Source organism: Serinus canaria (genome assembly GCF_022539315.1).
Source record: "Serinus canaria isolate serCan28SL12 chromosome 7 unlocalized genomic scaffold, serCan2020 HiC_scaffold_29, whole genome shotgun sequence".
Lineage (NCBI taxonomy): Eukaryota > Metazoa > Chordata > Aves > Passeriformes > Fringillidae > Serinus > Serinus canaria.
This window is the reverse complement of record NW_026108147.1, coordinates 877601-895499: the sequence shown is the minus strand read 5'-3', so window position 1 is coordinate 895499 and position 17899 is coordinate 877601. Positions and strand designations below refer to the sequence as shown.

Here is a 17899-nt window from a genome sequence, read left to right as displayed (position 1 = left end):
CCAGGACACAAACATCTAAAGAGCAAACATATTAAAAATTAAACATCCTATTCAATTATAGTAGGTTCTAAAATTATTTTCTGAACACTGGTTTCTACAAGCACAAGACTGCCACTGAATGAGAATTCTCCTTCCACTCTGAGATTAAACCAAGAGCAGCCCTGATTTGAGCCTTCTGCTGTGTCAATTGATACGGGAAAAGCAAGGAGCCATGGATTTCTCTTTTTCTTTTAATCCTGAAGCACAGTAACTCTGACAGCAAGTCCCTCTGCAGTGGCTGAAGTGCACACTATCTCAGGAGAAAGCCTTGTGCTGGCTGCCAACGACTAAGTCAAGCTAATCAGCAATGTGCCGATGCATGCTGATGTTGACACTTCAAGGACCACAAAATATTCAGTTCTACTCTATTAATCCTTTAATGCTGGTTCCCGTCAATCAAAAAGCCCACTCTAATTACAGGTTTCAAAAAGCACCAGTAAGATCATTAACAGAGCAACAGCACAACAAGAAATGGCCTTCAGATGCCAAATCCTTTCTATACAAAGCCTGGTGTCTGCAATTTCCTCAGAAGCATCAGTGTCAAACCACAGGCAGAATTACCTGCATGTGCTTCACAGAGGTGTGGTAAGCCAGCAAGCTGCAAGAGCACACTGCAAGCATCAATCACTTCCTAGGTGCTGTACTAGTCCCTAAAGTTAGGTACACACACCTCACACTACAAGGACTGAAAGCTCTCCTGCTGACTATCTGGACACTTGCTCCAAGGGCACAGCTCTGCTGCTCAGCCTGTCTCCAGCAGCTCACTCTGCTGAATAGAGCCCAGAAATCATGGGAGCTGCAGAAAACCTGACTTAATGACTCTGCACTCTCACTGCCCCTTTCTACACCTGAAGATAATTTTTCTCTATGATATACAGTGAGCTTGCAGTTCTTCAGAGAAGAATTTGCTCTTCTTACTGCTAAATCACCTCATCCAATTTTCAGTTTCTGTCTGAAAGCTCTATCCTAGTTTCATGTTTTACACCTTCCCTCCCTTTCACCATTCTCAATTTTCTGTGCAGCCTTTTGCAATCTCTCAGCAGACAAATCAATTCCTACTATCATCCTTTCACCAGTCTTCTTCAGTAACATTAGTGAGACATAAAGTGGTTTTGGGGAGCTGGATGATTTTGGTACAGACTAATTGAGGCAGGCACTCCCTGAGACATGCAGTCAAGAACCTCCAGAGTGACAAATTGTTTGAACACTAAACAGAGCAAATAAATATAGGCACTTCTGTCCAAGTGTTAGGATTTTTCCCCCTTCCTCCCTTCATGTGGTAAGTGTGAGATCTTACCCAGGCACACAGATCCCAGCAATATCGTAGAATTAACAGCCCCTGCATAAAAACATGGAATACATCAGGAAGCACGTGTGTGTCAGCTAACCTTGATATGGGTGTTTGCTCCACCTTATGTCAGTGCTTAAAATCAGCTGTCTTTGGCTAGGATAGTCAGTGCTCAAGGTTTGAGGATGTAGGAGGGGGAGCAGCTTGCTCTTGCTCGCTTCTGAGCAACCACACAGGGTCAGCCTGAATTCCTGATCCCCAGACCCCACCAATGCTGCCAAGTGGTCAACAACACAAAAAATGGTGTTGTGTTGTGTTCTGCCCAGATGTCTATTTCCCTACTAATATTCTTATAATTCACCTGAAAAGTTTATAACCTTGAGTCTGCTTTTTTTGGACTGCAGGCACTTTGATGGGCAAACACAAAACAAAATTAACAAAACAAAACAAAATTAAATGTAGGTGAAACATAAGTGTAAGATACTGAGCCAAGCTTATACAAATCACAGTGCAAACCACAGCTCTATTCTACTAATAGTCTAAGTAACCTTTCTCTGTTGCACACATGAATATTCAGAGGGAAGTACCTAATGCCAGCTGCTCGAAGAAGTAGAACAATGCCACTTGCACATTACTGCCATTGCTCACAGCTCTGCCATCTCTAGCCCACCTGTCACCACCCTGGGTGGCTTTGTGCCTCTGACTGGAGTGCATGGGCTACTTTGTCAGCCACCTAGAAAATACCACCCTAGTACTGAGCCTTAACATTTCAAGTAGCTCTAATTCAGCTTTCAGCTCAGTTCATTGTCCTCTAAAAATAACTCACGTTTAATTGCAACTGGCCACAATTTTCTAATTCTTTGTGACCCCAAACCTCTAAATCTATTACCCAGAGACAGCCAAAGTAATCCTTAATGAAGGTGTGGGTACAATGCAGCCTGCTAGGGGCCATCTGGTTGCCAGGTGTTTCCTGGCTTAGCTTTTCTTCACAGTACACATCACTCCTCCTCCCCTAATTCCAAGGAAGGCAATTTCTACCTCAGGAAAGTCCCTCATTAAAGACACAGACAAGGGCTTTTTTGCAAGCAAGTCAGCTGCAGCACAGCAAAGTTCAGAGCCCACAGCAAAAAGCCTAGAAGGGCTGTTTATTACCACACATATGTCCCTGTGACTATCACCAACAGACTGTGCCAGGACTTTTTCTGACTCTTAATAGGAAGTGCAATGTTTTCACTGTGACCCTATGCTTTGTATCCTTCACAAAAAAAAAAATTAATTCCAAAGTAAGAGCAGTTTTTATAATAGCACCATTTATACAGAAAACAGGTGATTTAAAATGTACTAAGCAAGACTGGCAACCAGGGTAATTTGATTTCTTTCAGGGAGCAACACAACCTGTCAGCATGGTTAGATCCTGTGAACTTTATTTTCAAAATGGACTTTATATTAACAACATGGACTTGAGAGTCCTATGGGCCCATTCAACAACTGCTTGCCCCATAGGGGAATGTGGAATACCCATGACACAGCACTTCCCTACAAATTAAAAAATCATCTGTTTGGATGCATAGGCTGGCCCATTGTCCGTCTTTATGGAGACAGGTACTCCAAGGTCTGCAAAAGCAGAGAAAAAAAGATGCTGAATGCCTGAATGTCTTTCACATGTTCACCTGTATGGTGAAACCAGAAAAATACACATGGAAAAGGTATCAATCCTAACAAAAATGTATTTCAACCTACCAAATTAAGGAAAACACGTCCCATCAGTTTGTCACCTCTCTAGAGCTTAAAGTGTTAAGTTTACACAGCACTGTTTTCAGCAAAACCCAAAAGCTATGGTGAGGAAGTAAAATGTATGATGTGTCATTCCAACTCCTTAGCATTTTATAATTTATCTCCTTCACATCACTCGCTGGAGCTTGCCTACGTTCTCCACAAGATAACATGACTTCACAAGAACTTATTTTCCCCATCAACAGGCAGACAGATCAAAACACCCAATAACTGGTACCCATCCTTCCCATGAATGGAGACAGTGATTTAACAGACAGGACCTTGGGAAACAAAATTACAAAGGAATGTTTCTGCCTAGGGACAGGAACTGAAGACAAGCAATATAGAAAAGAGTTAATGGGTTTGTGTCATTTCAGCTTGAGAGGACAACTTTCAAACGAGGATTATTACAGGAGTATCCAGCACAAGAAGCAGTGAGAACAATGCAGGCAGTCAGCAGGATACAGTCCATCTTGGTCATGCTTCTTCCCTTCCCCAGGTAAATCCTTTGCTGGTGCTGCCAGGCTCTTTTCTGGTACCATAAGGCAACCCTTTCCATCTAGGTGGTTGATTGGGCTGCTAAACAACCAGAAAAGCATTCAATAAATTCACATTCCCTCTGCAGCAGCTTGTTTTTTCACCACTGCCCATCAATAATGCAGATTGGGGTGGAAAAGATCAGGCTGCCCCCAGGATCAAAAGGATCAGGGGCAAAGGGGCCATTCTCCAGCTCTCCTTCCACAGCCTGACAAGCTTTTGATTAGAACGTTGTGTTTCACACAGAACGGGCTGGTGCGACTGTCGAGGCAGCACCAGGGTCCTCCTTTTTCCAGTCTCCAGGTGCCACATGTGCCATGAGCAGCTCTAACACTGCCCCCATGGACACAAAAGCTCTGCCAGCACTCTGTCACCCCACATAACTTGGGGTACCACAAAGCATCCCCTGAAGCGTCCCATGGCAGAGGGTCAAAAACATTTGAGGGTGCTATTTAGAGTCAGGTCAGTCAGTCTTTAGCCCATATCAAGAGTCTGTTCAAATCTTAGATTCCATTTTCCTGACGTGCTTTTTCAAAATCAGTTGCATCGTCTTTGGGACATCCTTTTGTTCCTGGGATATATCACTGTTCTCAGCTGCTTACCCTCCATCTTGCAGAAAGGTCAATTAGCACCATGGGCTTCATTTCAAGCCCTGTAAAGTCCAGCTGAGGGTCAGCACTGCTGCAGCCACTAGTTACCCATTTAAGTCCCTGTCTGGCTGCCATTTGTGACAATTAATTGCACAGACTCAACAGCACTTCTCCACCAGGCTCCTCTCCGCAGAGCATCTGCCACATCACATCTCCTCCCCCCAAGGGCAGGTGGAGACAAGTTCCTCTCCGCTGCCAGGGTGTTCGGCAGGCACATCTCACAGCCTGTATCTCACTTCCACCTTATCTTTCTTCAGGCCAAATCCAGAAAATATTGATTTGTTTACTTGCAGTAGTCAGTTCTCAGGAATTTTTCAGACTGGCTATGTACAAGTAACAGGGTCAGCGGCATGCACAGAAAAATTGAGTCAGTATTTCTCAAACATGACAAGGAAAACTCATTTTTACAGCAAAGACAGAAGCTCTTGTGACTCCTTCCAGTGTAGGGAAAAGCAGTCTGTGCTGGGGAACTCTACAGAGCCAGGATGCTCCATCTGTGCTTGGGAATTAGCAGGTTATGAAATGGAAACAGCTGCTGCTCAGAGACACACAGGGCAAAAATGCCTGCTCTGCCCAGCAGCCAGGAGTCTGCTTTGCTGGTGTTGGGCACCCAAATACCCAAAGAGCCACTGTCCCATCAGCCCTCAGCACAGTCTGCAGCCACCCTAGGTCTTCACTGCCTATGGGGACATGACAGGCCCTGACTGACTTGTTGGTGGATACGGAGACAAAGCTAAAATTTACCCAGAAAACTCCAACACGAATCATGACCAATCCCAGAAGAGCTTCTCCAGTTCAGCTGCAGATCAAGACCTAAGCAAACAGGACAACCTAAAACCAAAACCAACAGCACACCTGTGATGGACACACCAGCAGCTCTCACCACTATCCCAGTGCCCCACCAAGCTCATATGCACTGCTCATCCCACAGCTGTCTTGCCACAATCCCAAGCTCCTCAGAAAACAAGCAACATCTCATTTCAAAACAAAATCCAGCAGAATATCACATGTTCCTTTTCAAAGGTTTCATCTAGGCAGCAGGTTTCGTAGCCCAGAGCTGTCTCAATACAAAATGAGTGATTAAACTGAAAGGTAACAAACTGAAAGAGATAAATGCAGACAGACCTACTGGAAGGGGAAATTGCCCAGCACCAGTGGCAGTTGTGAAGGATTTTCAAGTTCAGCTATGAAGTAAATCCATCACGGAAAGGGAAATATTAACAAGGGACTGGAGATATAATACCTTTATTCTTGAGGCGCACTTACTTGCTTGTTCATTTTACTATCTGTATATTTTAATATCTTTTGAAATGCAAGTTTCTGCTAGAAATTGTTTTCACAACCTTCAAAACATTCTTCAAAGAGCTACTCATCTTCTTAGTGACACAGTCAGGGGGCAGGGCTTATTTATTAATCTAGGAGGATTACACTTCAATCTAGCTCAACCTTTGCCTGCAGGTAAGAGCAGTAGGGCAGATAAATCCACCAGATTTTCCAACTGCAAAGGCATGAAAGGAACAGAATCCTAAAGAAAATGATGTCGTGCTTGGATGGCAAAAAGAGGAGAATATAAGGAGATAGCCACTTCTTTTTTATCTGTTGTTCAACAGCTGCTGGAACAGGCAAATTCTGTTCTCACTGACCTGTCAGCTCTGAACCTACCTCTAACAGCTGAAACAAGTCTCCATAGCTAGTTTCTCAAGTGAAAATACAGCACTTTTCTCTGATGTCTTTTTTCCTGCCTTTTTAATGTGCCCACAGATCACTTCCTCACTGGAGGAAAGCTCATTTTTCACTTACCTTCCCTCTCCCTTAGGCAAGCAAGAAAATGGCACCAAAAACACTGCTACAGAAACACAAACACACAGGAGAGGTAAAATATTCATTCTCTCTCCATCCCAGGATACAGACAACTCACTTATTCCACTGCACACTGGAATAAGCAGCGTCATTGAGACCAATCTTGCAATAATTTAAAATGCAGAAAAAAATTCCATCCTCTTCATAAAAAAAAAAAATACAGCTTCTATCAGCATATAAAACAAATTAGGAACAAAAATAACTCAAATCTTCCAAGTAACTGAAACTTCTGTACTTCAATTCACGTGAGTTTGGCAGAGCAGTAAGGGGAAATCACCTGGTGCCAACCACAGAGGTATTTCAGAGGAAAGCTCCATGATGCCAAACCTGCAGGGAAGTCTTTCTGACCCTGAGAGTAAACATGGATTCATCTCCTGAAGTGTGAAACACTTTCGTTTTGCCCAATATTTTTTTCCCTCCTCCTGCTTGTAATAGGTGGTGAAAGAATTCAGTCCTAAAGGACTTAATTTAAAGGGTAAACAAGTTACTTTAAGTACGGCTTGCACATTCATCAAGTTGCTCTGTTCCCATCACTGGAATAAAACAGGAAACTCATGACTCCACCCAAAAGAAGGAGCATCTGCCTTAAAATAGCCACTAGCATTTTTATCTGCTGGCTCAGAGAGGTACACACTTTCCACCAATTAAATATTGTCATTGTCAGCATCTTTTATAAAATAAATTAATTACAGTCAAGGACTAGTCTCTCATAAATAACAGCGTACAAATCTATTTGTGCTAAAAAACCAAAAAAAAAATAGAATCAAGTTCCTAAAAAGTTTTCAAAGCACTGAACAAGGCATTGTTTCAGCAGATACTACTTACTTACTATGTGTCACAAAGCCTGAACTCACAATACAGGGTTCAAAGAACTAGTCCAGAGGAATCAAAGGACAGAAGTCCCCATAATTACAGCTGCTCAGCGCACATCAAGCAACACTGGCAGCACTTTCACAAGTCAGCACCCACCCAAAGGTCAGTGGCTGAACAGGCTCATGGTCTGCAGGGCTGCCTGGCAGGAAAGGCCTGACTGACTGTGCCTATTGGTAATTACAGTGATGATGCAGGTCACTGCTGGCACCCTGATAGCAGCACTGCCACCGAAATAAACACACATTCCAAGTATCAATATCATAAATATGGTAAAATGAGAAATGTGTTTCTAATTTCCAAGTGCCTGTAATTATCAATTGGTACTTTGCAACAAATTATTAATTCCATTTATTGCTAGGAGTGATGCTCGAAGCATACAGTGGACCAAAAGAAGTGAAGAGGGAAAAAAAGGCTAAGTGAATTCAATGTTTTTGCTCAGAGAAGAGTACTAAAGGTCATTCTCAGTGCATACAGTTGGATTTTTTTTTCCCAAGTGGATTCCACAAAAAACATTCTCAACTACATGTATTGAAAGGCAAATTTAGAAGAATTTTTAATACTGCATTCAAAATCCTGCTAATGTTTTGAGCAACACTAGCGGCACACCATTAAAAATTATCTAAATTAAAAGACTATAAGTATTCTCTATAAATCACTTCTGCTATTTTTGGCAACCTGTGGAGTATAAATATATATATATATATATATATACATATACATATATATAAATTTGCAGTAATACAAAATGCCTTTTATTCAAAGTTTAAACATAAATTTATTATATGCTGTAACAGACAGCACCTGGGTAATAAGAAATACTTAGATTCAGTATTCTGCTGTGTTTTATTCAGAAGCACAACCAGCTCTCTACAGCCTAAAAACTTTGCAGAACATGGAATGAAAGCTTATTTACCACACTCTATCCTTTGCTCTTCGGAATGAACCAGGTTATTAAGCATTCCACACACAAACACAGGGGTTTGTTTGCTTTTTTTTTTTTTTTAATTACTCTTGTTGGAGGTTAGGATTTTCTCTTTTTTTTTCCTTTCTCTCAGGGACTTTTGTCCTATTTGTTGCCTGAGAGATGATAACGATTGGTACTTAAGAGGCAAAAAGTGGCAGAGGTGGGGGAACGGGTGCAGCTGGCTACTCTTAGCTGGGGTTTTTTCTCTTGGGAAGGGCAAAGACAAGGCGAAGTTTTGGCTTCCAGACACACTGAGGCACAACCCTAAATACCTGGGTCTGCTCTGGACTCCTGGCAATGCAGACACTGACTCCAGGTCTGTTCTGAGCATGCTGTGAGCAACCTTTGGCCCAAACACTGCCCCAACAGTGCAAATCAAGAACTCTGATACAAATCTGGAGGAGCTGACACTCTCATTTCAGAAATATCCCTTCTACTCTTGTGGCTCCCTCCCTGCACTGTGTATTTTGTAATACAGGTAGCAGGGGAGCACTGGAGGAGGACAGGGTATCCCAGCAGCTTAGGGCCATCACAGCTGCTTTCATCTCTGATGCCTTCCCACCCCAAGCTACAGGTAGAGAAGAAGGATGGGATATGAATGACCAACCATCCAGACCACTCCTTTAGCAAGGTCTGCTCTCCTCCTTTGCAAATCATCCAGCTCCACCCCTGCATGGCTCCTTTTTGAGCCCTTGGCTTTTTTTCTCCCTCAGCCTCCTTGAACAATCTCCTAACTGCTGATAGAAACAAAAGCCAGAATTAGTTTCAGCATACTCGAGGGAAGCAGACAAATGCCTACACACATGACTAGAGCCTTGCTGCAAACAGGCAGGGCAGGCTGCCTGCCTGGCACACCCTGTAACACAGCCTGCAGGAGGAGCAGCCCAGCACCTGAGAGCACATCAGGCACCAGCAGCCAGGGATATGTCAGCAGGAGTCCTCTGTCAGCAGAAACCTCCACGTGAACATCCAGCTGCTGGTCAGCAAGCCACAGTCACAGCACTTCAAACAAAAGGAGAAGCTTTGCTGTCTGAGCGATACCAGGTGGTCAGAAGAGGGAGGGATGCCTGGGCACACCTTGGACATCACACATCAGCTGCAGGAATTGGGCAGGGCCGTTAGAAGACTGTGGGGTCTTTGTCCAGCAATCAGCCAGGGGACAGCAAAAGCATGTTAACATTAGCAGTAGGCTCTGGCACAGCATATGGCCTTGGGTCTGACCAGAGTCCCCACAAGGGGATCAGATCTGTCTGCTCAGACCTAGTCACAGAGGGACTGCTGTGGAAAACAGAGTAACTTGGCACGAGAAGATCTGGTTAGCCAAACCAAGCTGACCAGATTTCCAGCTAACCAGAATTCAAATCCACACTTGAACTCTCCTTAAAGTCAAAGGGTTTTGAACACGCACTTTCAGCCCATTTCACAGCAGACACAGAAAAAATGCTTTCCTCACAGTCCCTCTCAGACTCCGAGCCTTCCCAGAGAAAAGGTGTCCTTGCACTTAATGTCTGGCACCTTGCAATTGCCCTTGCTGCACAAGCTGTTCAGATACCTTCAATACAAAGTGAGGAGAACAAAAGGAGAGAAAGTTACCTGTACCCCAAACTCCAGGAACAGCCATGGTTGAGACACATAGGGCAGGAGGCCAATCCATCTTTGCTCACAGCCAGCAGATACAGGATTCTGGCCCAGCAGTGAAGCACACAGGCCACTTTTGAATGTCTACAGCACTTTCTACTGCTCATCTCTGGAGCAAATTTGGACCAAGGTAGGAGTTTTCAAAAACACATCCCAAACTCTGTTCAGAACCTTCCTAATATGTTTTCATTTTGAGACAGTTCCTAGTTTTGCTCATCCAAGATCAGAACCTCAGGAAAAGAGGCAAGTTTTGTACAGCCAAGCAGCTGTCCTAAGAGATAATCTATGTTCCTAAAGACAGAACTGACAGTTCTTAGTTCTAAACCAGAAACCAGCCCCTATCATTCTCTCCAGAAAACAAACTGAAAACATAGGGTTAATTGAATCAATAGGTCCTATAATGACATGCTGCCTAGTTAACTGACATGATTGGACTACTGGGTTTGGTTTGTTTGGGGGTTTTGTTTATCCAGAGGTTGCATATACTTTAAATACAGCTAATTTTGCAAACAGCTATTGAAATTAAATTTAAAACTCTCTCAGGCCATAAAATGACAAGTTTCACAGAGAGAAAAGTAACTTTTCATAGACTCAACTCACTGGAAGCTACTGCAATCTGTCTTAGAGCTACTAGAAGTACTAAAAGAAAGAAATCTTCCTACTTCTTGCTGGGGGCTTGACACAAGACAATAAATATTCCTCAACTCCTCGTACCCATGAGTGCCAAGTCTAAATGAAGGAGGAAAATTTGCTAGAGGACCTTAATTCTACCTACAAATCCACAACTTAAGAATTGTCAGGTGTAAACTGATTATTTCCCTGATGGCAAAAAGTACCCCAGACTTTCAATAATCAGAAAGCAGAGCTGCAAATGGCATTGTCTCTTTCCAGATGGTGCAAGTCAGGTACAGATTCAATGAACTCATCACAGTTTCTGATTTTCTGATTTTCACCACTTAATCCTGCTGGCTGTAATAAGGCTATTGTCTCCCTTATACTATATGAAACACATATATATATTTTATCTGGAAGCATCATGTGCTAAAATAAATCAATTGTTTCTGTAGTGTAATATTAGTCTCATTACATCACAGAAAGTTAGAAAAATGTGTACTTTAAAATGCCAGAAGAGAAACAGCGTATCATAACACTGGTCAAACCTATCTACCAGCTCTAACCTGTCTCAGACTGCAGAAAACAAAGAGAATTGACCAAACCACACCTTTTCACCGTAATTCCTTTCAAACTGGCACCCTAACAAAGATGCAGGATGCTGAGTACAAAACTAAAGCTCTGAGGCTGATGCCTGTTATCCCTTTCTGCCACCTCCTCAATCAAGACAAAAGAACAAAGATCAGTTTCATCTGCAAGACTGCTGTAGGGAAAAACAGCAGTGAGTGTAAAACCATAAGGATTAGCTCATCTTTTCTCCTTAATACAACAGCAAACAATTAGTGTTAAAGTAAAATGGGTCAATCAAGACCTCAAATCCTCTTAACAGCTAGTACAGTAACCCATGTGGCCACAACAATCCAAATTAACCCCATGGATACATCAGTTCTTTCCTCTGGTACCTAGAAAGCAATTACAAATGTCACACTGAGCGTCCCTCTGAAACATCCTTGTATAGTTTAGTAGCATAACCTGTTATTAAACCTTCCCACAAAATAAAAGCTTTACTGAGGCAGGCAGCTTAAACCATCTCTGTTTTCCAGCACCAATCCTCTAAATCAGCTCCACCCCACGGAAATAAGTCTCATGCTGTTTTTTCTTATTAACTGAGATGCAGTACAGAACTGTGGCTAATGAGCACACCTGAACATGAAGCAGAAGGATGGAAGAAAAAGCACCGACCTTAAATATGTCAAGACGCACCCATACTCTGCCTCAGCGTGTGCACGTGTGTTTGGGAAGAGATAAGCCATGTCATGATCTCAGAGAACACTGCACATCTCCCTGCTTTCTCTGGAAGTACTTGGTATCTCTAAATATCATCAGGGGGTTTACAACACTGAGCCCACACACCATGAATTTATCCTCTTTCTCTTTTCATAAAAACATGCTTTATTTTTAAATGTGCCTAAAGCTGACTTTCAAGCACAATTAAGCACGTGTTTGAACTGAATAAATACAGATGGACCAAAACAACCATCCATGAGTCTTAAGGAACAATTCTACATATCAGCTCATACATACCTTTATTTCTTCATCAAGAGCACACATGAAGATAGCACAAAACCCAAAATACTTAGATCATCAGATAACTCAGTTTAGAAAGGACCTTGGGAAGTCACCTTGTCTTAGGGCCCCTATTACGTCTTTCCAAATTTCTGGTCATTATTTGTGTGCATGTTAAGTGCAACACTCCCTAATCCCTTCCTAGTTAGGGCTTCAGTTCAGCTTCCAGTGTCCTGCAGCCAGAAATGCCTTTTCTGAAACCCAAATAAAGCCAAGGGGTGGATTTTTTTTTTTTTTTTTGACTGTGAGCCAGAAGTTTTACCAGATCAGTTCTCAGCACAGCTACTGCCTGCACTAGGCAAAAGATCTGCAAGGAACTCAGGTTTTAGGCACCAGTAGAGCTTTTATTTTCCTTTCTTAAGCTGATTATCATTTGTCCCACCATGACAGATCAGATTTCAGACCCTTCATCTGCTGCAGATATGTCACAAGCTCTGTTGTACCTTGTGTCTTTGTAGACATTAGTAATCAAAAGGTGACTTTCAGAAAGCTTCCGTCATAAAGTCCTCACAACCTAAATTCTTTTTGTCTTCTTCTTCTTCCAACCCCATTAAGAAAACAAACCTGTCTCCAACACATGTGTGTGACATGGCACGTTGGGAACAGCCCAGCAGAATAGGCCTCAGCCCTGTTTCTGTGGTTAGACATTTCTAGCAACTTCCACAGGCAGTTGTTAAGTGAGCACAGAGCTGGAGGGCCCAGAGCCCACTCTGGTAGCACACATAGCAAATGTTTCCTCTGTGAATTTAGGTATATGGCTTAGCAAAGGGTAACCTGTGCAGAAAGGGGCATGACAGACTGAAAGGAAAGGTATGCTTCTGCAAAAAACATCTGCCAACATGGGAATTCTTAACCCACAGAATGCAGCAATTCATTTAGGGACTGTTGTGATCAGATCACTCCTGCCTAGGCACAGCACCTCAGGGGTCATTAAATTACAACTATTTCTTTATCATCCACACATATTAAAGAACACAGCTAAGTGGGTATGATATAACCTACCATAATAATTACATCAGTCCTCTAAATCAAGGCTGCAAATGCTGCTTTACGTAACAAACTGCATTATAAGCACAAAGACCTGCCCTCCAGTGTGCTAAAACTCTCCACAGAAGAACAGCAACTCCTAATTCTCAGGATGACAGCTCTTTGGCTTCTGTCAAACACCCACAGGAAACGTGCAATATGGGTGCAACAAACTGAAAAGTTCCAAACACCAAACCCAGTCCCTTGATGAGATAAGAAGAGATGAGAAGAGATAGAATTTATGGCACCATGCTCCACTGCTGAGATCATCCCTCCTCCCAGAGCCCAGTGCCAGGGCTCACCTGCCTGTTTCATTACCATGCAGAATGGCCTCACTAAGCCACTGGGGTTATTTTCAGTGTGTTCCTTCAGTTCACCTGTAAATGCCTGAGCTCCAGGACACTGGTACCACATGAAGACTGAGGTCTTGCCCACTGCTGAGGGCACCACCAGCGTCTTGCAAATGAAACAGACAGTGAGGCATTGGTGGTTCCCAGTCCTAGGTGCTACACAGGTGAGTCTGGGCTCCTTTGTGCAGATCACGCTTCCAGAACATCAGCTGGAGAAATGAACAGCCCACAAACTCAACTGGACTGCCTTCACCCTAAGTGAAGGGAGCCTGTAGCACACCCAGGGGAAGTGGCCAGTCTTTCACTGTTCATTAATCACTTTTTCATTATCTATGACGTAACGCAGGGACAACTTCACTTTGCTGTGCCCTCTCAGCACATTCTCTTCCCAGGCAATGCTGACGCCATCCAGTCAGGAGGGAAAGGAAAGAAGCTATAGAAAATAAATACATTCTGCAGCTGAGCCTCTTCTTGAGTCTTCCAGCTATGAGATCTGTAGTCCAGACATCCCTACCAGCCTAAACCAGCAGAGGTGAGAAGAAACAGGTTCTTTCATGGAGAGGAATCAAAGGTTTGTGCAGAAAATGGTGAGAAACAGAACCAAAAGAATATGTGGTTCAATCTTACGTTGGATGGTTCATTGAACCTTCCATTGAAGGGTTCAAGGAAGAACCCTTCTGAAAACAAAAGGGACAGGTTTTCTGAACAATAAGCAGCATAAATGCTGGACAGCAAGTGATTTTTTGAGGAAGGATGGAGTATGATTTATCAGCATGACCACAGAGACATGACAAATTATGAAAATTAATGCTAGAGACTTACAACATGCGTGTGCACACACCCCATTCTACTGCATGTTAATGCTATGTTAATTGCTATTCTGTTAATTGCTATGTTAAAATGATATTCTCTACCCTAATGCTCACTTACAAGTGAAAACCTACACCTCTGTATCAGGAAGAATCCTACATGGAAACCCACCAAAACAACCAGAGAATATTTTTATTCGGAAGAAAACCGAAAGTTCCTGTTTAACCCAGTGAAATTGACCATGCTGGTATATTTCAATCCGGAGAGCAATTCTCCCGGCATGCGGCACACCCCCTTCTTTCTTTCCCGAAGGTGCTCCAGAAAGCACATCTTATCCGAAGGGCAGGTCGGAGTGTCTCGTTCGGATGGGTGCAGGACAGATGAAGGCGAGCAGGGTTTATCTGTGGCTCGGTGCAGCAGCACGGCAGCGCAGCGCAGCACACGCCTACGGCTCCTACCTGCAGCCATCTGAGCCAGGCACATTTTACATCATTTTCTCCTACATAAAAAGGCATTGTTCGCCGCTGGGCTCCCGTGCACGGCTGTTTTCCCCTCTGATCCATGCAACACAGGGAATCATTTTTTTTAGGTGGGGAGGTTTCCCCCCCGCCCTCTCTGATGCAAATTAACAGCGCTTACAGCCCTCGCCTCACACAACGTCCTTTGTTCAGCCGCCCAGATCCCCTTAGAGGAGCTTAGGGGTGGGGGCAGGAGAGGACAGAGGCTCACATCCCCCGGAGGGGTTTACAGCCCGGAGATGCTCCGAGCCCTCAGCGTAGCCGCCCCCGTGAAGGCAAAGCGGGCGTTACCGGGCGGCCGCCCCGCTCCATTTTTACCTCCGGGAGATGGGGCGGGGGCGACCCGCGGAGAACTCCGGTCTGGCTCCGGGGCTGAAGGGCCCAAAGAAGGGACGGAAGGACGGACAGACGGACGGACGGAGGGAGGGAGGGAGCACCCTCAGCCCCCAGAAAGGGCTCGCGACAGCCGCAAGGCGGGAAGCGCGCGCGGCTGCCTCCCCCCCCACACACACCCCTTTCCCTGCACTCCGCAACGGCGCCGGCCCCGCGCCCCCGCCCCGCCCGGCCCTCCTCCTCCTCCTCCTCCGACGGGGCTCGGCACGGTCCTTACCTGAGCGCCACGGCGGCTGCCGGCACCGACGGGCACACGGAGGACGCGGGGTACCCGGTCTCCAGCCGACCCGCCCCGCCGTTCTCGGGGCTGTCGCCGGGACGCGGCCGCCTGCGCGCCGCGAGCCCCCGGGACCCGCCCCCGGCCCCGCCCCGGCCCCGCCGCCGCTCCCGCAGGGCCCCCGCGCCTGTGGAGGTGGAGGAGCGGCCCGGCCGCCCCGCCCCGGCCCCTGCATTGCAGAGACTCCGAGCGAGCCTCCGGGACGGCCAGCCCGCGCCCAGCCTCGGGCCCGCCCGGTGCCACCGCGTCCAGCCCTGCCCTGCTGGGAAAGCTTCCCGAAAGCCCCTCACCTGATTTCGTCTGGATCTGCCAAGTCCGGCTCAGTCTAATTCCTGCTTCTCCTCTGGAGAAAGAGAGCAAATGACAGTGAGATGGGTGAAAAAACGCCTTTCCAACAGCCTCAGACACCGCGCTGCTGTGCTTTCGGAGGGCCGGGCTTTCCAGCCATTTCCTGGAATCTGGCAATAAAAGATATCCTATTACTTTGTCAATTACCACATTCTCGAACGGAGCTGTCCCCCCTCGGGGTGTCCATTACAGCTGCTGTACTCCAAAGTCATTCCTCCCACACTGTCACCGCTGTGCTAGGGCTACAGCATCGGCTCATCTCACCTGTTACAGCCCGAACCACGCCATTCCAAACCCACCCCTGAAAATGATGAAAGATGTAAAGATGAAAGAGTGAAATGCTGCTTTCTTCCCTCCTCTCTTCCCCCAAGCAGATTTAGTTTGTCAATAATTCATGACTGCAAAAGTCAGTCTGTCGGAATCTTGACCAAAAATTCTGAGTACGCCATGTATGTATTAGCCTGTAATAATGTTTGGAAGGTACTATATTTGGATTCAGTAAAGATAAATATATTTGGGGACCTAGAGTGCACACTATTACCCATACTGCAGTGGAAAAACTTTAAACATTAAATTCAGTTTGGCTGCGTTTTGCTGCATCACCGTGAGCAAGTTATCCACATTTTTTCCCAAATGTTACTAATATTAGGTAGCCAGCTTGCTTTCAAGCATGATTTTCAGGAGTACTGAAAATCTAGTTTTCTTGGTGGGCTTTAGCAGGTTATCTAGAAGATTTCACATGTGTAATTTGGGCCATATGTGTCTTGGATTGAGAGGCCAAAATGCAGCTCAGGAAAGCCTAGGTCCCGCCCTTGCGTCAGTTTCTTCATTCACAAAGAAATACCCTCAGCAGCTGCTCTGTGTATTTCATGTTAAGGCTATGTCAGTGCTAATGAAGTGACTTGGGAAGGCCAGGTTACTTTGTTAAGTGTTTTTATGTATTTGTAAATCAGGAGATTTTCATTTAAAAAGAGTCGAGGACTACAAACATTTATTCCAGTACTTTTGCCGAGCCCTCCTCAAGCTGTTTGAGAGAACTTCCCACTGCTGCTGTTCCCTCACATTTCCTCTGTAAATCAGTGCCATGCAAAGGGAGCAGGATTTTGCCAAAGTGACAAAGGCACCATGTTCCCTGCCTGTTACTCACCCTCAGCGATGTACATCCTTCCAGAGGTGCTTTCAGAGAAAATGGATTTGCTGCAGTCAGTCTTTCTCCCAGGCTGCCAGGAGGAAATTCACTGGTTCAGGGCACGTGCACCAGTGTCTGCAATACCCTAAAGACCCTCAGTGCCTTTCTCCTGCTGGTTTTTTTTTTTCTTTTTCTGTGCCTCTCCTTGGAGGCCTCGGTGTCCATGCAAAGACCTTGATGTTCTCCCCGCAAGCACAGGAACTTTGCCCTTCCTCTCTCCACCTAAAAATGTGAATGCAGGCTTAACATAAAGCATAATCAGAAGCAGCCCTGAGAGGGAATGAGCAAGTTGACTTGATCAAGAAGGAAAAGTTAAACTTCATCCAAATGGAAATTAGATTAATTTACAATATTTTAAAAAAAAGGGGGGGAGGGGAAGGGCCTTTCATTGGAAACAAATACTGCAGTGGGCATCGTGGAAAAGATGAAAAGATGTCTTAATGGAAAGACACATGTACAATAAACTGTGCAGTGTCCATAAACATTCCTAGAGATCAGAGGGGGGTGTAACTAACCAGAGACATGCTCAGAATATTCCATGTGTGACAGAGAATCAATGCCTCTAGCACAGATGCAGCACAGCAGCAGCCTGTCTCTTCTCAGCAGCAGCCTGCAGAGACAGAGAGGGAGAGAGAGAGAAGGTGAGTCTTAGAAGTTAGTCATTCAGTTGCATCTCTCCTTTAAACAGTCATCAAAGATGATGAAAAATAAGCACAGAAAAAATGGCAGTCACCATTTTCCCTGAGATAATTACCTAATCAAATTACCTTATACCTCACATGAAGTATTCAGCAGCAGTGTTGACACTAGATGTTTTAAGACAGAAAAAATATTTTAATTCATGTTAGAGATATTAAAATGCATGCACATACTTTTATTAGAAATGTTCATGCAGAGATCAGACAGCATTGTTCCACTAAGCGATAGTGGGGAAAGATTTTTTGTATAAAGGAAAAAATAATTTGCATCACCTCATAAACCATGAGCTTTGAGATGCTGAATTATGGACCCCTGTATGGAAGTCTGGTAAGTCAAATACAGAGGATTTTTTGCCTGCCTACTAAAAGAAAAAGGAATGAAATTACCTATAGTTGTCTTTAGAGCAGACTAATTTGAAACTGTGTCTGG

General features: G+C 44.6%; 1 protein-coding gene across 3 annotated transcripts in view; it reads right to left on the bottom strand.

The window, feature by feature from the left end:
• MAP2 (microtubule associated protein 2) overlaps nt 1–15645 on the bottom strand; it is a 127022-nt gene extending 111377 nt beyond the window's left edge. Inside the window, exon 1 of one of the 3 annotated variants that reach the window (XM_050987579.1) lies at nt 15525–15645. The gene's annotated coding sequence lies outside the window, so the exon portion shown is untranslated. Of the gene's footprint in view, nt 1–15174; nt 15258–15524 lie in introns of those variants that run through there. The other 2 variants (XM_050987578.1, XM_050987574.1) reach the window with 2 other exon arrangements.
• Nucleotides 15646–17899: the final 2254 nt, after the last annotated feature.